The sequence below is a fragment of the Eumetopias jubatus genome, unplaced genomic scaffold (assembly GCF_037043125.1).
Source record: "Eumetopias jubatus isolate StellerSeaLion01/CBP00866 unplaced genomic scaffold, mEumJub1_p1.0 scaffold_14, whole genome shotgun sequence".
NCBI classification, from domain to species: Eukaryota; Metazoa; Chordata; class Mammalia; order Carnivora; family Otariidae; genus Eumetopias; species Eumetopias jubatus.
In genome coordinates, this window is record NW_028274820.1 from 88,995,834 (window position 1) to 89,010,973 (window position 15,140).

General features: G+C 35.9%; 1 protein-coding gene across 2 annotated transcripts in view; it reads left to right on the top strand.

The window, feature by feature from the left end:
* Nucleotides 1-15,140, top strand: part of EXOC4 (exocyst complex component 4) — a 721,833-nt gene that overhangs the window by 67,387 nt on the left and 639,306 nt on the right. The window lies entirely within an intron of this gene.

Below are 15,140 nucleotides of genomic sequence, written 5' to 3' on the forward strand. Positions count from 1 at the left end.
ATCAATTGTTATATCTTCAAGTTTTTATAGTGTGAGCCATCATTGCTTACCTTGGTTATAGCAATTTAAGTAAATGTTGCCGAGTCAATGGCCAAGTGAAATAAACATTTTAATTGTTTATGAAGAAATGATAGGGCAGGCGTTTTGCAAATGAAAAGCACTGTGTAAATACCAAGTAAGTTGAAAAAATGCCAATTATGGCAAATTTCAGTAGAAACTAATTTTGCTACATCTATTATTTTTAATAAGACAGCTTACTCTTTGATGGGCACTTCTGTCAGGCCCTGTAGTTAGCATTTCTCACTTCGTGGAGTTGACGGTAACACTTTGCCTTCGGCAGTCTGTTCCTTCATTATTGGGGATGACTCTTGAAGAGCCGCGTGGTAGTTGAGTAGAGGTGGGACCATCGTGGGGTCTGCTTGTACATAAGCTACAAACCTTTCTTTTTAGAGGGGCTCATTTCTTTGACTGTTTAAGGCTGTTGATCTCGTGATTTTTCCGTGGGTGACCGAAAGAGAAGGTGGTTAAAATATTTATTGATCGAAATGCACACTAAGATGTGTTTAGTGCCTACCATATGTAAAACAATATTTTAAGTGCTTCGCATGAATTAGTTCAGTCCTTTAACAATCTTTGTAGGTAGGTACTATTCGAATAGCTCCATTTTACAGATGAGAAAGCCGGGGCCTAGGGGGTTAAGTTGACACAGCTGACAAGGAGCAGAGCTGTGATTTCAAGTAAGGAGCTGTCCAGGTCCACCAGATGGTTTTTTTCCCCCCGCAAAAAAGCTAGGTATGCCCTGGGTTATTAGTTTTCTCTTGTTGCCACAACAAATTGTGACAATGTAAATTTATCATCTTAACAGTTTTGTAGGTTAGAAGTCCAGTATGGGTCTGATGGGGCTAAAATCAAGGTGTTGGCATGGCTGTGTTCCTTCTGGAGGCTCTACAGGAGAGTTCATTTCCTTGCCTTTCACAGCTCCTAGGGGCTGCTACTTTTCCAGATTGTTGCCCTCTTCCTCTGTCTTCAAAACCAGGGACAGTGTGTCACATCCTTCTCGGGTCACATCTCTCTGACCCACCCTTCTGCCGCCTCCTTCCTCTTTTAAGGATTCGTGTGATTAGATTGATTCCACCTGGGTAATTCAGGATACTCTGTGCAGTTTAAGGTCCTTAACCTTAATCACATCTGCAAAGTCTCCTTTGCCATGTGACATATTCACAGAGTCTGAGGATCAAGGACATGGATATCTTTGGGGACCATCATTCTGCACTGCCTATTTTCTGACTTGAGTTATCTTGAGGAGTCAATATATAAAATTTTGACTTTCTTGAAATTATGTGTGAAGTCTTTTTAAATCACTGCAGTTCCAGTCTTAAGGACTATATTAATCTGGGTCACATTATTAAAGGGGGTTGTGTAAATGAGGAAGATGTAAATTATGTAGACAACTGCATAAAATGTTACTAAGTACGTATAAAAGTGAGGCTGATGAAATACACTATAAATAAAGGGCAGATATTTTCTTATTCTTAATGAGCAGTAAGTCCTAAGAGTGTTTTTGTGAAGTGCCCGGCAAGCCAGCCTTGAAAGTAATAGGCATTTTCAGCAGGAATTTAACATAGGCTTTTAAAACTCCCCTCTCATCTTGTGAAATAGTAGGATGGAGGGTGTAATCCATTAGAACTGACATTTTTATAGAGGAAGTTCCAATAGGGAATCCCCAGATAGAACAGATCTCTCACTGGGGTGCCATAAATTTAGGTTGGAGGTGATTCCTGAGGACTTTCAGGTTATTATTAATTAAACAAGCATTTTGATTGTTTGCAAATGAGTCATTTTTCAAATGTCTTCTTTACAGGTGGAGGTGTGAGTGACTTTTCTGTGAGATTTTCTATTATAGTTTACATGTTATGGTTTGCAAGACATGTTCCATCATTCAGCTGATGGCAGCAGTCCTATGAGGTAGTTATGGCAGGTACTATTGTCATTATCATGGTGATTATTTTTATATCTATCCCATTTAAGTCTATTAAATACTTAAGTTATAAAAGTACAGAACTATAGATGTGTATGCACCATCCAATTAAAAAATACTTAATTACAATCAGGCACAGGTTGGCAGAAGCAAGAAACCCATTAAGAGAAAAATGATTAGCATCCATTTAGCTTTCCTACACATTAGTGAGGAAAAGAAATGGCATCTTAAAGAACTGGACAAATGATGGGCAGTTTACAGAAGAGTCCATATACGTGGCAAGACTGGCATTTATCCAAAAGAGGTTAAGTATCCAGAATATATAAAGAACCCCTATAAATCAATAAAACAAGTTAATAAGCAAAAATATGCAAATGTAAACTATTAAAAAATAGGCATAAACATGAATAGGCAGTTTGTGTAGTAACTATATGAAATATTGCTTATACACTCTAGTTAATCAGGTATTATTTTTAAAACTCATTTTATAAATATATTCCATCCACAGAGGTTGAGTGATCAGTCCAGGTCCACCAGATGGTGATTGCTGGAAAGTAGCCTCATGCTGTTCCCACTCTAAATAAGAGATATATTTTGCCAGCCTTTCTCCTATTTCTCATCAGTCATAGTATTTTGTAAGGTACGAGAAACTAATGTCTAATTTAGATGTAGTAATTCAACTATAACTTAGGTAAAAGGATGGGAGAAGTGTGGAGAAAAGCCAATAATTGTAGGAAAATGTTGGTTTAAGCTTTTGGATTCCCAGTATGTCCTTTCATTTGGCAAGCTGCCTTTGGAACGTTTTGACTGAGCAATTACTCCCGGGGTACACAAGCATTTCATTTGTGGCTTCTTTATTCATTTTATGCATGCTCCTGCTGGGATTGCTGTGAATATAACTATAATGAAACTGGACTTCTTACTTCCTTTCTTTTTGGTACCAGCATAGGTTAAGCAATGAAACCTAAAGAGAGCACAAATTAAATGATTTTTTTTTTCTTTTGCTGCTCTTTTCTCATGTGCATTTTATTTCATAAAATCTTGTTCTGGGACTTGATACTTTTCTTAAAAATTTTGGATTTGATATTTAAATTCTCTCTACATGGAGTGGGAGCTATGAATCCTAACATAAAAGGAGATGAAATTTTTCTTCTTGCAACTCACATGTCTAGAATAGTGAAAGTTCTCCAAAACAACATGATGATGCCTTTTGAGGTACTTCTGTCCTGAGGTTGGGGCCTCCTTTGGCATTTTAAATCAGTTGTTCCGAAAGTATCCTTCTTTTGCTGTTAAGTATCTTGGTTGATTTCTATGATTAATCATAAGTAGAGCTGAGAACTGGATACAAGGGAGTCAAAATGGAATTAATGGTTCAGATGTTTATAAATGTAAAAATAAAGCAAGGCCAGAGTTCGTTAGTTAAAATACATTTATTAAATATGAATATTATATTCATATTATATTATATTCATATATATGAATATAATATAACCATCATTATGTGCTTTAATATTAATAAATATTAATATTTTTCCATAGTTGAATCAGATTCTTTAAAAAAAATTTACGGGTACAGTTGAAGCCCCCTATGAATGCATGAATTCTTCCTCAATTCCTTTTCTCTCTTCTACCCTATTGGTAACTGTTTTGAAATTGTTCCACATCTTTCTCCTGTATGTTTTCATACTTTTACTGTGTCTATGTATATGTATATATGTTGTGTATTTGTAAATATAGAAACAATATGTATAATTTATATATTTATATATGTATATATTTGTATGTAAATGTTATAATATTGTGTATGTTTATTATATACAAAGTATGTTATTTTGAGTATTTTAGGGTGTAAGTAAATTGTATAGCTTAATTTACCTGTTTACTTGATTTTAATGATATAATTTAATTGACTTATAATTGTACAGTATGATAAGTATCATTCTACTACTTGGGTTTTGAACTCAACATGATATTTTTTGGATTTTTCTTATGTTACAATATAGCTCTAGTTTATTAGTTTTAACTACTGTATAGTATTTTATTATATAATCACAATTTATCCATTCTTCTATAGATAGACAACTTATAAGTTTGCAGTTTTTCACTATTAGGAACCTTATAGCAGTGAGTATTTTTGTACGTATTTCTGTAGGACAGTTTCCCAGACACTGATCTCTTGGGAATGGGTTGTAGATATATCTGAAATACTCAACCCTTCAGCCTTTGGGGTAGCCAGTTGGGTCTTGGGGCAGTCGGAATCTCTAGGCAAGTTCTCTTAGCTACATGCAGCCACCTCCATTTATCCTCGTTGTGTTGGGTAAGTACTATTATTTTCTCTATGTGCCATGATGCCTCCAAAGTGAGGAAACCCTATTCTTAGGGTGCCATGTGTGTTATATATGTATAGGAATGTTGCACATTTTAAACTTCACTTACCAAATAGCTTTTTATTTATTATTATTATTTTTTTAAGTGAGAAAGCAGGGTGGGGATGTGCAGAAAAAGAGAGAGAGAGAGAGAGAGAGTCTTAAGTGGAGTCCAGTGCGGGGTTTGATCTTATGACCCTGAGATCATGACCTGAGCCAAAATCAAGTGTCAGACACTTAACTGACTGAGCCACCCAGGTGCCCCGTCAGATAGCTTTTCAAAGTGATTGCACCAATGCACAATCTGAACTATGCAAGAACTTTTGTTTGTCTATTTCTTGCCCTTAAAATTGGCTTTGTTAAACTTTCAATTTTTGCAAATGGATTTTCACAAATCTGACAGGCCCTGTGTTTTTATTTTTTTAGTTATTTAGTTTGCATTTCTGAGGTTTCTAGTGGCATTGAGAATCTTTCCATGTATATGAACCATTTGGGTCTCTTGTAAATTGTCTTTTGTTTGCCAGGTTTTTATTAGGCCATTTCTTTATTACTGTGTATATAAGAGAGTTAAGTGGATGCTGATCATTTTTCTGTTTTTCCACCCATCCCATATAGTTAATCAATTTCATTAGTTTCTGGCTTATTCTTCCTGTGTTTAATAAGTGCATATACGTATATCTTAATACCTCTCTTCCATGAAGGGGAATTTTACTTTAGATACTCTCTTATATTTTGCTGTTTTCACTTTATATCCTGGAAATCACTCCATTTTAGTTCATATAGATTATGCTTTATTATTATTTTTAACACTTGCATAGTTCTCCATTATGTTGATTTATCATAGCTCAGCCACTCTCTTATGTATGGGTATGTGGGTTGTTTACCATATTTTGCCTTTCTAAGTAGTGATGTAATGAATAACGTTGTGCATATGTATTTTCATATTGTTGGAGGTGTATCATCAGGGTAAACATCTAGAAGAGGGATAGCTCAATCAAAAGAGAAGCCCATATGTATTTTTTGGTATTGCCACATTCTCCAGAAGAGTTGTACCAGCTTACATTGTACCATGAGTGTGTGAGAGTGCTTGTTTTCCCCACAGCCTTGCCACATAATGTGTTGTTATACTTTATATTTCTGCCCATTTGATAGGTGAAAATGGTATCACAGTATTGTTTAATTTGCATTTCTCTTATGAGTCAGTTTGAAAAAATTTCTATAAGGAAATTTTAAAGCCCATTTTAATTTTTTTGTGAATTGTTATTGTCTTTTGTCCGCTTTTTTCTATTTTATCTTTACTAAATCTCTTACTGTGCTGTATATTAATGGACTTCCTAATATTGAACCAATTTTTCATTTCCTAGAATAAATGCCTCTTAATGATGGTGTGTTACTTTCTCAGTGTGGTGGTGAATTCTGTTTGCTAATATTTTACTTAGAGTATTTGCATCGATGTTTATAAAGGATATTAGCCTATAGTCTAAATCATATCAGATTTTGCCTTCAATATAATAATTTGCTTCATAAAAAGAATTGGGAAATTTGTCTTCATTTTCAGTGCTCTAGAACAACTTATGGAGCATGGGGGTTCTCTGATATTTGAAGGCTAGGGAATTTCCCTGTGAAAACATTCGGATCTGATACTTATTCATATTTTTGCTTTTTTAAATTTTCTCTCTTTTTTCCTGTGTAAATTGTTCTCTTTAAGCATTCTGTCTCTGTTGGGATCAATTTTAATAATGTGTGTTTTTCTAGGAAATTACTGATTTTGTTTAATTTTCAATTTTATTTATACAGAGATCAGTATTTTCTTATGATTTTGAAATTTTCTTTTTTCTTTTTGTCTTTTTATTTGCACTATCTCCCTTGATCAAAGTAGCTGGTGGTTTGTCTGTTGTGTTAGGGTTTTTTGTTTTTGGTTTTAATTTTCAAGAAATAATTTTGGTATTTTGGTATTGATTAGGGCTATTTTTCTGTTCTCTACCTCATTTTCTCCTTTTATCTTTATTTCCTTTTTTTGTGCTTTCTTCTGGTTTATTTTTTCTTCTGATCTAGACATTGAAGTCATGTATTTTAATTCTTTCATTTTTACTGATAAAAGTGTTCAATGAGAGGAATTTTTCTCAACACTTTAAATGCTTCCCATAGACCTTGATATTTAGTTTCCATTATCATTTAAAAAATACTGTCTCATTTCAATTTGTATTTGATGAAAATCCAGTGTTTTTAAAGATTTTATTTATTTATTAGAGAAAGTGCATGAGCCAGGGTTGGGGAGGTTGGGAGGGGCAGAGGGAGAGGAAGAGGGAGAAGCCGACTCCCCACTGAGCAGGGAGACCTATGGCCGATGGCCACAGAGCTCCATCCCAGGACCCCGGGATCAGGACTTGAGCTGAAGGCAGATGCTTAACCCATTGAGCCACCCAGGCGCTCCTTGATGTAGTGTTTTTAATAGAAGAATTTCATACTCAAGGATGAAAGGGTCTTTGTGTTTGTTCTGTTTCTCTTAATCCTTTCTAGCTTTTTTGCATTGAATTCAGAGAGTATTGTTGGTAATACTTTTACTTCATGGGACTTATATTTTCTTTGTGACAATACATGATCAGTGTGAATGTCCCATGGGTACTTGAGTAAAAGGCACATTCTTGGTTATCAGGTGTAGAGTTGATATATATCCATAAGATCTGCCTTATTTATTGTTTAGGTCTTTGATCTCCTTTTTTTTTTTTTTTGTGATGTATCCAAGTTTTCTATTAATGGGCTTTCCCGTGTCTCTACCTCCCTTGTAGTTTTTGTTTCAAAACGGTGGCTGCTGTTTAATTTGGTATATAAATATTTGTAAGTGTTGTAGCCTTATTGTGAACTGTGGTGTGCGGTATTAAAAGATGCCCTTCGTCATCATGGTTAATGCTTTTTGACTGGCATCTTTTGTTCATTCTATATTTCTAGCCTTTCTAAATTACTAGTTTTGAGATCTGTGTATAGCATATTGTTGGGTCTTGCTTTGTGACTCAAATTGAAAATCCTATTCTTACAATAGGTGAGTATGATCCATTGATATATATTGATAAGACTAATGTTTTGTCTCAGCTCTATCATAGTATTTTATAAATATGTATATTTGCTGTGTTGCTTTTTCTCTGAGATACTAATTCTTTGCTGCTTAATTTATACAATTTTTGTTGTTGTTGTTTAGGAGGTGTTTTTTTCCCCTAGCAATTGTCTTTTTAATGTATTTAAAAACTTAGAAAAATGCTCTTAGTCCCTTTTTAATGCTTTAATCTTTCACTCTCACATTTCTGTTTTTGTGGATATCGTTTAATCCCCATCTTTTGCCTAAGTAACAACATGACTTCATTTTCCTTTCTTTTCTGCAGTTTTTAGTTGTGTTTTTTACTTTTTGTTTTTTATAACGTACTTGTCTTAGGTGTCTTCCATCCACACCTGCCACTTGTGATTTTGTCTTAAATCTACACTTAAATTTTTAAATGCTCATCATCAATATTTTTTGCTGCAGTTTTTCCACTCATCTCTTGGCTTATCAAAAGGTCCTTAAGAAAGGGCTCATGGGTGCAGAATTCCTTTAATAGGTGCTTTTTTATTTTTTCTTTTCTTTTCCTATAGTCTTGGTACTTAAAGGACAGTTTAGATGGGTATAAATTCCTTAGTTTACAATTTTTACTTCCTGATTTTCTTTTTTTGTTTTTTATAAAATGCTATTTCATTATTGTCTTCCTTTGTGTATTTTATGAAAATTCTTTTATTTTTTTAATTAAAAATTTTTTTTATTTACATTCAAGTTGGTTAACTTATAGTTTATTATTAAGTTCTTGGTGGAGTTTAGTGATTCATCAGTTGCATATAACACCCAGTGCTCATTACAAGTGTCCTCCTTAATGCCCATCACCCATTTAGCCCATCCCCCACCCACCTCCCCTCCAGTAACCCTCACTTTGTTCCCTATGGTTAAGATGCTCTTGTGGCGCCTGAGTGGCTCAGTTCATTAAGTGTCTGCCTTCGGCTCAGGTCATGATCCTGGGGTCCTGGGATCGAGCTCCATTATTGGGCTCCCTGCTCAGTGGGGAGCCTGCTTCTTCCTCTCCTTCTGTCACTCCCCCTGCTTGTGCCTGCTTGGTCTCTCTCAAATGAGTAAATAAAAATCTTAAAAAAAAAAAAGTCTCTTATGGTTTGCCTCTCTCTGGTTTCGTCTTATTTTATTTTTCCTTCCTTTCTCCTATGTTCATCTGTTTTGTTTCTTAAATCCCACATATGAGTGAAATCATATGGTATTTGTCTTTCTCTGACTTATTTTGCTTAGCATAATACCCTCTAGTTCCATCCACATCATTGCAAACTGCATGATTTCATTCTTTTTGATGGCAGAGTAATATTCCATTCTGTATATATATCACATCTTCTTATGCATTCATCTGTTGATGGACATGTGGGCTCTTTCCATTTTTTGGCAGTTGTGGACATTTCTGTTCTAAACATTGGGGTTCATGTGTCCCTTTGAATCACTATTTTTATATCCTTTGGATAAATACCTAGTAGTGCAATTGCTGGGTCATAGGGTATTTCTATTTTTAACTTTTGAGGAATCTCCATGCTGTTTTCCAGAGTGGCTGCATCAGTTTGCCTTGTTTGCCCTTGTAAATTGTGATCCTGTAGACCTTGATGACTTTTTAACTTAGAAACTTAACGGTTGTAGTAGGATATGCCCTGGAGTTTGTTTGTTTGTTTTTTGGATGGCTCATTTTCCCAGATACCCAACGGGCTCTTTCATTTTGTTGATTCAAGACTTTTTTTCTTTATAATTTTAAGTAATCTATTGTTTGTTTTTCTTCTAATATGTGACCTTTTTCTTTGCCTGTCTTCCATTTCTACTACTTTCTCTTTGGTCTTTGCACTTCTTACTTTATATCCCTTTTATTCTCTATTTTGGTTCCCTGAATTTCCTTAATACCCTTTAGAAGATACTCATTTGAGTCTGTTTTCTCTTGGGTATTTTATAATTTATTCTTCCTGTCTGAAATGATAGCTTTTTTTCCATGATCTCTTCTCAATTTAGTCAATTTTCTTCTCACCTTTCTTTTATTTGTCCATGTCTGTTCTTAGTTTTGGGATTCTGACTCAAGGTGACTTTGTATCCCCAAGTTCTTGTTTGAATATATTTTTTCCATCTGGAGTGTCGTCAGCTAATTTTCTTGTGCTTCATGGTAGTTTTGTTGCAGGGAATTTTCCTCTGTTAATGTGTGTTGGATTTTTTGACACCCTCCCCTCCCATATACCTTCATACGAATTTGTTCATGTTTTCCTGTTTTCTTTTTATGGGTTTGGGGTGTTTTATAGAATTTCTAGCTCATTGGCTCCCTCTTCTGTCAGCATAGCAAAATCTAAATACTTGAGTGGATTATTGTTTTGATGGTAGGAGAAAGTTGTTCTCAGAATTTTGACTCTCTTGTGGGATTCTTAATTTTCCCTTTATGCTTCTTTAACCCTTTACTATCCAGTAGCCAAAGGGCACTTCTCTCTTCCTTTTGTCTTATTTCTCCCAAAGAAGCTGGAGGTCTCAAATACTGCTCCTGCAAATTGTCTGCTTTTAAACTCTCTTCCCTCTAGTCCATGCTCTCATCTCTTGGATACTTTTTGAGTATTTTGAAACTTAGGGTGGACATAGTCTTTTTTAGAAGATAGTTGTAGATCAATCTTAGGATCATCACTAACCCCCTTGTCTCTTCAGCAGCCTACTTTGGCTCACAACAAAGCCTTGTGGCAGAGCAGGGGTCAGGCAGGAGCCTGGGAGATCCATTGCTGGGATTAGGTGTTTTTTTTTCTTATTTTTATTTACAGTTGTTGTGAATTTTGGGCCATTTCTATCTTTCAGGTTATCCTGAGGGTATGATTTGTATGAGTTTTGTTTGTTCTTCTGGTTTTTCTATTTTGTTTTTGGAGGAAATAAGGAGAAATGGGGACCTAAGTAATTACTGCTGTCCCTAGCAATCCAGGAGTTCCTAAAGCTAGAAGTTTTAAAAGTACATTTGTTTACTTTCTTGGGGGTTTCTTTTTGTGTTTTGATGTCTTACTACCTCATTTAATGTACACAGTTGTGTAGGCAATATTTTATTTCCATTTTACAGATGGAAAAATTGAGGCCCAGCAAGATGTAATGACTTGAGAGAGATTTACCCAGTTAGCATGTGGTAGAGTTGATAATAAGATCTAAAGTCCTATGATGCCCAGCTCTTGCTCTTTTTTTCTTTTTTTTCTTGCTTTTTTACTATTGTGCTATCTCTTTAGGCGCTTGAACTTACAAAGCCTAACATATATTATTGAATATTAATATAAACTATCAATTTGTTCATCTGTTCCTTGTGTCTTCTCTTATCCTGTTGCCCTCTTAAAATTGTTAGTAGCCACTTCTCCAATGGTGGCTACTTTTTGACTTTTTTTTTTTTAAAGATTTCATTTATTTATTTGAGAGAGCGAGAATGTGAGAGAGAGAGAGAGAGAGAGAGAGCACATGAGAGGGGGGAGGGTCAGAGGGAGAAGCAGACTCCCTGCTGAGCAGGGAGCCGGATGCGGGACTCAATCCCGGGACTCCAGGATCATGACCTGAGCCGAAGGCAGTCGCTTAACCAACTGAGCCACCCAGGCGCCCTACTTCTTGACTTTCAAAGATGCATCCTCCTTGCTCTAAAAGAGATAATGTACATATGTTAAGTGCTGTCTCAAGGGAAACTGAACAGGTGTCATTTTTGTTTGTGTTTATAGTCTACTCTGTTTTTTGTTTTAGCAGTCTACCCTCCACTCTCCCTTCCCCTGAAACATACCATCATTTCCCCCTTAGCCCACTTTCACTTATGGGCGGACCAGCGCACGTTCATTGTGCTTTCAGTGTCCACCTCCGAGTTGAAACTATTCCTGTGCTGAGACTGTAAAAACCCCTAGCTTCATGTAAATGATAGCCCCTAGTAGCAGAGTTGGCAATAGCTTTTGGCAGCCTCCTTTCAGGAGTAGGGTGTTATATTGTCTGTAGTTTCCTTTAAAGTAATTTAATCTGCACCTTAGGGGTGCTTAGTTAACATTTTTGAAGTACCTTAATCAGGAATCCACACTTCAGGGGTAGTTAGTTAACATTTGAAAGACCCTAATCAAGATTCTATACTCCAGGAGCAACCAGTGCATCAGAGACTGCTCTCTCAATCTGTACTAGTGGGTGCATTAATTAGAATAAAAGATGTTAGAGGTAATTTTTCATTGGTAAAACGAATGGTAGTTAAGATAAATAGTTGACCAGGTATCTCCACTGAGACATGAGTGGAAGATAAGGATTTGATGAGGCCAGAAGCATACGTAGGTCTAGAGCTTGAGTTGGTCCTGTGTTTGTAACCCTCGCTGGGGGATTTTGTCACCTCATCTGGCCAGTGGTTGCATGTGAAGTCTCTGTAACACCCCATGCGCTAGACCTTGCCCGCCTTGGCCTGCTTCTCCACACAGAGGTCGTTGGACACATACTCTGGCTCCACTACTTTTTTTCTATTTCTTGTCCACAGAGGTGTTAGTCTCAATTTTGAACCAGACTGTTTCTTCATAACTTCTTAGTTTCTATTTTGTGTATAACTGTGTTTTGAGATTGGCTATCTCAACTATGAATTTATAGTGCCATTTTGACCAGAATTATTGTTAAGTGGTAACTTTGTTATTTTCTGTTTGAGAGTATTGTCACTCACTCTTCTGAGGCCAGATTCCTGTCTGTGGGGCAGCATTGTAGATATATAATTCTCTTGGTACTTTATTGGGTTAATTAGGCCTGGTGATTTTTTTTGAAGTCTCCTTTTATATTGAATTCTGTTCAATAGTGACACAGTTCTCCTGTATATAGACATAATGTTCTTGAATACGGCATGTAAATGAAGTTATGTATGTAGGTCGAAATCAGATATATCATATTTACATACTTTAGTTACCGTGCATAGTATAAAGCATGACATTTACCAGGAGTTTCTATGGTAAATGCTACCGTTATCTCTTACAATTTAACATGCATAAATGTTAAGTTAAATAATGAAGCTTCTTCATTACAAAGTTAAAGTGTATCACCAGGGTTCTTGTGCAGATTTGATGACGTGTATATATAGCCATGGTGTGTGTTACTAATATTTTCTTACCAAACGTACCGAGAGAAGAAAGCAGTTATGGACTGGTCTACATTGCTTCCTGTACTCACTGGGAAACAAAAGGTAGTTTTCTTTTATAGAACACTTACCTGCTTAAATGGATTATTCACTTTATCTGTTATTTTTTTTAAATGGGCTATCTATAATCTAGGTGCACATAATTAGCTATAGGCCATGGAGCCAGAGATGTATAGCTTTACTCTTAAGTTGATATAATCATGGAATTGTGGAGCTTGAAAGGACTGGAGATACCATCTAGTTAATCGTTTCATGAGTCCCAAAGTGTCTTAGTTAAACCTTCATGAATCCATGCTTAGCCTCAAACCATAGACATGATTTATATCCACTTAGGCATGTATACCTGCACATCCATATCTTCCTCCTTCCTTCCCTGTCTATGCATATAACAAGGAACAATTGGGGCCAATAGGATTTTAGTAGTAATAATGGGGAAGAACATGAAAATCTTAATATTTAGTACTGTCCTGCCAGTGAGGGTCTTCAAAACCAGATTCAAGAAATCCTCACTTGATAAGTATCTTCAGAGCAAAAAGATAAGAGAGAACTGGGTGAGAGAGTACAGTATTTCTAATTATAAAGTGTTCTAAAACCTGCACGGTGAGTACTATATCATTATAGGTACAAGGGAATGATTTGGTGTTTAGTTGTTTGGAAGTATGTACATTTTGTTCTAATTGTGGTGTGAGGCCCTTACTGAATTTCAGCTACATTATTTTTGTACTAGACTTTTTCTATAAAGCACCAATAATTCTGTCTGACCTTACAGGTTTTTGAAATTATTGGACTAGTCTTCATGGTTGATTATATTATCCTTTTAAATTGCCTTTTAATTTTCAGCTGATGTAAGTGAAATAGATAATATAAATTAATTACTATTGGATCTCTTCAGTGTTTATGCTCTAGGAGATTGCAGGAGACAAACAGAAAGATAAGGTTTTAAACAAATGTGCCATTTGGGGCTGTGGCATTTTATTATTCATACCTTGCTTATTTGTTATTTTTTAATAGGCTCTCTATCATATTAGTGCACATATAAGTAGCTGTATGCCACACCATCTAGGGGCTCATGGATTTAACTATGTTTATCTCCTCACCAATCCCTCTTGCGGCAGGTGCTTGCAACACGCAGGTGGCCCTTTGCTTGGGTCTGGTTGTGACTCATATGTACTCTTTTGTGAAGATCATTTTCTCTCAGCTAAATTTCTGTTACTTTTTTCCCTGCCTGAAGCTCTGCTTATAGTTGTGCTTCATTGCTTCCCCACCCCGCCCCACCCCCCTAACATGCTGAATTTAGATGGCTCCTTGGCTGCTAAGTGTTTCTGTCTTCTTGTTGCTGGGATTTGTTTTTGCAGCATGGAGGAATTCTGTGGCCTGAGGGGTCTAGTTTTTAAGGAATAAAATAAAACCAGTAACTAAAATGTCCATTCTTGGAATGTCACATTTGGAAATATCAGTGCCTTTTGTTTTTGATTTTTTTTTTTATTTGCCATCAAAATTGTCATCTTCAGAGGCTTAAGCCACCTTGGTTCTACTCTCACTTTACTAGTATTTTTAAAAATTTTTAAATGGAATACCACATCATCAAATGTCTTCTGTGTTGCAAAGAAAATCCTAGGAATTTGGTCATTCTTAATGTGCTTCTGTCTCTCCACATGGTTTTCAACATCGTGGATAAATATGTGGAGGACTTCTTCAATGAAGAACAAGCTTGTTGAAGTAATTATATCCTCCATATCCTTAAATGCTTTTGGTTCATATTTAAGGGCATTTTATGAGTTGGGAACAAGAAGAGTAGGGATTGGGGAGAATAGCCTGCATATCATCTGAAGTAAGGGTTTTTTGGAGACTTGATGTAGTGGTTATAAGGATTTACTCCCTGTAATGGGATATTTTCATTCTCTCCTCATAAATATATTGCAGTCCATTCCAGTGGTGCTGAACAACTTGGGAGTGGACTCATAGTATCATTGAGCTTGAATCTACTAAAGAAGAATGCATGCATTCTTTCAGGATATCGTATATTTTAAAAACCTGCCAGTCATTTTGAAGAATAGAGGAGAGGGAAGGATGGGGAAGACTTTAACTCTTAGGGTCCATCTTCTGGCTTTTACTCACCTTTCCAACCATTTTTAAAATGAGATAATTATTTTTGGGTATTTGGGGGCACATATTTGTGTGTATGTGCATTAGTTTGAAGGGAAGACCTATGGTTTTCAGTAGATAACAGAGGTCTCAGATCCTCATCCGTCCCTTTCCCCAGCTCCTCACTGGGAGATAAGAACCACTGTGCTAGGCTGTCTTCTTCCATTCCAAAACCAGGTGCTTGTGATGAAAGCTGTAGTCTATAGATGTACAGAGACTTTTGACATATAAAATTATTTCTCAGAAAACTAACATGGATTAGCAAGACCTATTTTCAGTAGAGTGTGTTACGGTAGACCTATGTTTAAAGAAAAGTTGAAGGTGGTTCTTTTGTGTTTATGAAAAGTCTTCATTACTCTTTTCCTCAGAGTCTTGTCTCATGTTGCACATATTGTTCTTCATTTTTCTTCATCTCTTGTCATTTGTTTTAACTAATTTACCTTATCTCTTTTT